The sequence below is a fragment of the Pteropus medius genome, unplaced genomic scaffold (assembly GCF_902729225.1).
Source record: "Pteropus medius unplaced genomic scaffold, Ma_sr-lr_union100, whole genome shotgun sequence".
Taxonomy (NCBI): Eukaryota; Metazoa; Chordata; class Mammalia; order Chiroptera; family Pteropodidae; genus Pteropus; species Pteropus medius.
This window is the reverse complement of record NW_024351730.1, coordinates 7646472-7651780: the sequence shown is the minus strand read 5'-3', so window position 1 is coordinate 7651780 and position 5309 is coordinate 7646472. Positions and strand designations below refer to the sequence as shown.

At 36.6% G+C, this 5309-nt stretch overlaps 1 long non-coding RNA gene across 1 annotated transcript; it reads right to left on the bottom strand.

Moving 5' to 3' along the window:
• Positions 1–1324: 1324 nt before the first annotated feature.
• Positions 1325–4551, bottom strand: LOC120588057 (uncharacterized). The gene is made up of 2 exons (XR_005649130.1): positions 3867–4551; positions 1325–3578 (listed from the first exon to the last, which is right to left on the bottom strand). It is a non-coding gene; the product is annotated as an uncharacterized LOC120588057 (long non-coding RNA).
• Positions 4552–5309: the final 758 nt, after the last annotated feature.

Here is a 5309-nt window from a genome sequence, read left to right as displayed (position 1 = left end):
CAATGACCTAATGCTGTTTGTAATACTAGTTTCTTAAGAGCTCCATTACACTTTACCCTTAATTATAGACATGCTATTCAAGGTCATACTACTAAGAAATCTTCCACTCAACCCAAAATTCATAGAACACTATTGGCAACGATCTGCCTAGTGAAGGATTTGTGGGGTGCCTAACAGTGAATTAGAATGGTCTGCAAATTACCCCTTTACTTAGGAATACAGCAGGTAGAGCACACAGCTGTGGTACAGGAAGTGTAGGAATCAATCTTATGAGCTCCTCCTCCCACACTCATTTTATTGTTAATCCTAGGATCACAGGTTTAGTATGTATTTGTTAAAAGATTGAGTAATTAGCCTGTGGATGACATAAATGAGTTACATCGAGTTACGTTCTCTTGTGTAGTTCACCAACTTCCCTTATTGCTTTGCATAACTTTCTTATACATAGGTATTCCACCCCCGATTAATGCATTTAACCTCTTCAATTGATATGTGACGTTCTCTCTTTTAAATGACACTATTTTTTTCGTCCATCATATCACCAAGGAAAATCACCAAGGAATGCAACTGAACATGACATTAAGCTCCCTAAGAGCCAGAACCCTGTCCACCACTATCTTCCTTGAGTATATCCTATATCTGGCACACAGGAAGTACTCATTGAATAAGCATTCATGAGTGTATGAAAGAAAAAAAAGAAAAGAAAGAAGAAGAAAGAAAGAAAGAAAGGAAAGAAAGAAAGAAAGAAAGAAAAGAAAGAAAGAAAGAAAATAGAAAGAAAGAAAGAAAGAAAGAAAGAGAGAAAGAAAGGGAAGGAGGAGGGAGGAGGGTGGGAAGAGTGGAGGAGGGAGGGAAGGAAGGAAGGAAGGAAGGAAGAAAAACAAAAGTACTGATGCTATAGGCCAAAAGAAAACAGGACAGAATATTATTCTGAAATAAAAGGTCTTGGAAGAAGACTGCATGGTGTATTGAATGAACAGATTCCTTACCTATAACACTGAGGACATCTGGATTTGTTGTGGGGAGTGACTGAAATAATTAAGTGAAAGCTCCGTGGAAATGGTAAAACACGACTCAGAGAGAGTGTCTTGAACATGACAATGAACTGTGAGTGAAATAAACGAAAGCTAGAAATTAAGCAATAGCACAAAATTGCAGCACTCACGAGGTCAACCCCAGAGTAGGGGTGCAGTTTGCATTTACCGAATGAATTCCTGGCCCTGGTTTGGGCCTCAGAGAATGGAGATGGGTGAAGGATATCATTGAACTTGGGAATCTGGAAGGAAAGCATTTCATGACAAAGAACCTACAGATACAGAAGCACTCTTTTTCTCAATTTTATTATTAGATATTAAACCAAAAATACAGAAAATAACATTTACCCAGATTATGAAGTTAAGAGCTTTTAAGGTTAAGCCATTATGGTTAAGGTTCATGCCCAGAGGAAAGGAGTAGAGGTCAATTTCCTTTGGTTTTGTGGTTCCTTTCCAAAAATTATTCTAGACTATTCACCATTCCCTGTGAGGTTACAATTCAAATTAGAGACTTGTAAAATGGCAAGTGGCCAGAGTACAGAAAAAATAAACTGAATTACAGGTGACCCTTTTCCAAATCAGGGCATGCACGTCTGCATTCTAATCCTAAAAAAATATTCTGATATGTAGGCATTCTCATAACTTAGTGAAATTTTAGAAGAATGCACTTACTATGAAAGTCAAGGCAAAACTGTAAGATATTTGTTCAAAATTCTACCAAGAGTTGTTCGCCATTTCAGAAAATCATATCTAATGATAACACTGATGTTGCCAACACAACACACATTGATCTGCATCATGATCCACATTCAGGTGCAAGCACCTGATGACTTAATTTTATCTTCTAGGATGGTTAGACTGAAGCTTTTTAACTGAACTACATTTTATTTTATTAAAAACTGCTTTTTTTCTGCTTAACATTAGAGTACTGTACCATTTCAAAGTATATATGCAACATAGATCATATTAACTTCGAATTTCATTTCAGAATAGTGAGAATAAAATATTTGTTTTAAAAGGGAGCTCTGAGTCTGCGAGGGCTGAGAGGACCACTAAGCTCATTCAACCTCCTCACTTTCCAATGAAACTAAGGCTCAGAGAGGTGAAGTAACTTGCTCAAGGCCGCAAATGAAGGTGATGACCAAATCAGAAACGGAGCTACCTGGACACCAAGTTCTCCTTATAGCACATTGCATTGCCTCAATGTGGCGACAACACAAATACACAGAGGGAGAAAAATGACCTTCACACTTCAAAATAAGTTAGTGACCTGTTGACCCAAGGGGCAGAGACTGAGATGGTCTCTCCCTCATCTTTATCTTCCATCACAAGGGACAAAATGCTTTAGAGAAGTTTGGGATTTTTTCACCTGCAAAGCCTTGGGTGCCAGTTATGGCGCTAAGCTGGTACAAACGGAGCTGTGGCCAATTTAGAGTTTCTCTCTCAAAGGCGCGCAGTGAAAGTCCCTTTGGCAAGGCTTGTTTTAAGGCTGGCTTTAAAGTAAAAAAAATATAATAATAAATAAGCAGAAAAATTATTACTTATCTTGAGAAAGCCACATTCCATTATTATCTTGAACTTTCAACAGTACTTCACAGGGAAGAAATCGAGGGATGTATGTTCAATTTAAAATCAATAAATGGTGCTTTAGGCCTTGAATTTAAGTATTTTAGTCAGATAGAGCTCTTAGGATGTCTGAATTTGTAAACAACTAGGTGGAATAGGTAAAGAGCATTTCCCATGTAGCTTTTATATTCAACATGTACATTAAAACCATCTGAAATCTTCCCAGGAGATAAACACAAGGTAATCAACATTTATCTCAAAGCTGGCTTCTCTCCAAATCACTGCTTTGCATTTAGAGTAAAGCAAGAAAATTCTCTCAAGTAAGTAAGTAGCTTTGACACACGGCACTCAACTAAACCAAACTGAGTACTCAATGTAGAAAAAGAGAAGCACGACAATGAACTACAGTGTGTTAAATCATCATCATCATCTACTTTAGCCTGAAGTCACTGCTACCACTATGCTTTCCCCACTCTGAGATTAGAGACGTCTTCCAAACTTTAAAAGGAAATTAAAACACCAATATTATTTTCAAGTTAAAGCTAATACCAGCAATGATAATTATGATCAATTCATAAACTAAAATGACTCCTCTTGTCTTTTGGACTCAGAATGGTACAGGTTTTCCATTTTTGTTCCTATAGTTGCTATAAAAGGGCCTAGTACTTGAGCATGAAAAACCTGAACCTGTCTAATAAACTCTGCTTCAAATGAATATGATCCTAAACACCTAGGCAATCGTTTTTATCAAATTAATGGAATCTGTATCTAAAAAATAAAATAAAATGCAATATATCTGAAGTTACAAATGCACTAAGCCAAAACATTTAACTCTCTGTGTGGAGTGATACACAGAATTGCCTTTTCACATTATCTTAAGTGAGGTCTGAGGCGACACTCAGGTAGATGGAGGCACTGGGGAGGCTGGCTGTTGCAGATGTTCTGTGGCAAAGGAACACGTCTGGTGGTTTTAAAATCCTAGGAAGAAAAATAAACAGTTCATTATTATAGTCATTTTCTCAGAATTTCTTTTGGGAGGACCTAAATGAAAGTAGGGTAGTTAATCTAGGTTTACATCAATAAACACCTCTCAATTCTAAGCTCCTTCTACATCAGTCAGGTAGCATCCACCCAGAAATGGAAGGTGTGAGGTGGAGGTAAAAGATGTTCCCTAGGAGGCAAAACATTCATTTTGCTGCACAATGCTGAGTACTAAAAAGAGCATTAAAAAGCAGAAAACTGTTCCATCTAAACCATCTCACTTACTTGGCAATCCACATCTTATTGGAGAAGGGCTCCGGCTTCGAGATATCTAGAAAATATAAAAGTGTCATGTGAATTACACAGCAGATGGAGCTCAGTGAATGAATCCTTTTGACGTTTTTTTTTTTTTTACAAAACCAGCTAAATGTTGCTCTGAGACACTTTAGAACTAGGATTTTTCCCCACCTAAAGCTTAGCATTGCAATTCCTTTTTTACTTCCCGAAGTAAATGAGCACTCGATTTAATTTCAATTACATTATTAATTAAAAGCTGGGCTCAGTGGCCCAGTCTGTGTTGCTTTTGTTGTTGTTTAATGGTTACTAAAGACTTTGAGATTGGATGCAGAGTGGTCATATCACATTCAAAGCTTTCCAGAAAATTATATGATCTAATTAAAGCTAAAATGATCAAATACTGTCTGTCAGATCCTTTCTATGAATTTTCTAATGTGTCCAAAATACTGCCATATTCAGGAGGGTCATTAGGTAGCCAGAAAAAAAAAGTCATTTTTCAAATCTCACCTTCACTTTCACTAAGCAAAAGCTACCACCTATACCCACAAACCTGTTGCAACTGAGAAATAACTGACTACAAGCATCATTCTTGCTCTGAGCTTTTAAACACTTTAGATACATAGACACTAACAAAGACAGAAGCTGTTTTGAATGTGAGACCTCGAATAAGCCAAAAAACCAGACTAACGAAAAATATTCGTATTTTATTTTGCAGGTGTGCCAGTCTTATAAGGAGACAGTGGTAGAAAGGGACAATTTAAGCAGCAGTTTCACCTTTGAGAATATATTTTATTCTCATCTAAAGTTTAAATTAATTTGTTTTTCCTGGGCTCAAAGTGGGAAAGAGAGAGGAGGTGGTTCAAACACGTGTAGGGGTTTATTACAGAGGGACAGTGCTCATTAACAACCTTCTAGTGAGCATCCAGGTGAAATATTTGCCATGGCTGTAAGCACAATGGATGTCTAAATTACTCTTTCTTCTGATATGTCACTTCCTCTTAAAATGAGAATTATGATTCTTCCAGTATAAAACTCAAGATTTCCTTTTTATCAGTCCACTAAATGTACTACCATTTTATTTTTTTATGTATTAATAATTATTCATGAATAAGGACAATTAAGTTATATTAAAATCTCCAAGAGCAAAAAAAAAAAAACAGATACATGATTTTTCCTTTCTCAGGCCATTTCCTTCATCTGGATTTTCCTCTCTAATTTCCCAGCTCATTGAAATTCTGCCAGATCAAATCCAACTCCTGCATGAACCCCCTCACTGCCAAATCCAGAAGGATTTTCTACCTCCTCTATGCCTCTTTGTGCCTCTTTTGTAGACTGTATAATATATCACATTCAGTTACTTTGCTTAAATCATATTAAATTTCTTATTTTGAAACCCATTCAGGGAAGAGACCATATTTTAGTCATTTTTGT